Genomic DNA, 872 nt, shown 5'->3' with positions numbered 1-872 from the left:
ACAAGCAGTTTCACCATTCAAAGTCAGACTTGGTCCCATAGCCAAGAGGCCGCACGGGACATATTCGCAGAGGAACATGCGCAATAAGCCACGGGATGATGCAGTACAGGAGCCAGTTCATTTCCGCCAAGACGGATCATGCCATTGCTCGGAGCTGTGTCATTACAGCATTATCATAATTGCTATTAATAATAGTTAATGGTAATAACAGTGTATCAGATTTCACTACTATCAATTCCCTTATTACGTGCATGTTGCTATCTTTGTTGTTATCATTATTGTTAATTTCGTCATATTATCAGCAATCATCCTTATCTTCATTCTAAACTTCATTCCTATTATAATTTTCATCACATTATTCACTATGCTAAATTTACTTTCATCGTAGTCATATCTGTGTCCTTCGCCGTCACTGACTAGCAAGCGAATTTTATCTGTACATTGATTTGCTAATTTAGTCATTTATTTAATTTTCATTCAATTCAAATCGTCCTCGTCCTCTTTGTTTTCTTCCTATTCATTACTAACCTAATCTTCTTCTGTCTTCCTTTCTTTCTTATGTTTACTTATCATACTTTCCCTCCCTTTTCCTCTCTTTCTTTTACCTTCATCCCCTGTTACCAGCGAGGCTTTTCTGGCCGGCCGTCTTATGTGATTGACCTTTGAGGCCATGCATAATCAGTGGCCCTCGTCTGCGCATGCTCGGTGGTCGCATCAGAAAGAAAACGTTAGATGCCAGGAATAATGATTGGGAGTTAATTAAATTCCAAAGAGATTCCCGTGCAGGTTGCGGTCCGGCTGTGACACCAATGTTATTGCTTGCATGCGAATCGGAACGCATTTTGCTGGATGGATGGCACGACAATGCTGGG

Source organism: Penaeus monodon, chromosome 23 (assembly GCF_015228065.2).
Source record: "Penaeus monodon isolate SGIC_2016 chromosome 23, NSTDA_Pmon_1, whole genome shotgun sequence".
NCBI classification, from domain to species: Eukaryota; Metazoa; Arthropoda; class Malacostraca; order Decapoda; family Penaeidae; genus Penaeus; species Penaeus monodon.
The sequence above is the reverse complement of the archived record's forward strand: the minus strand, read 5'-3'. Positions refer to the sequence as shown.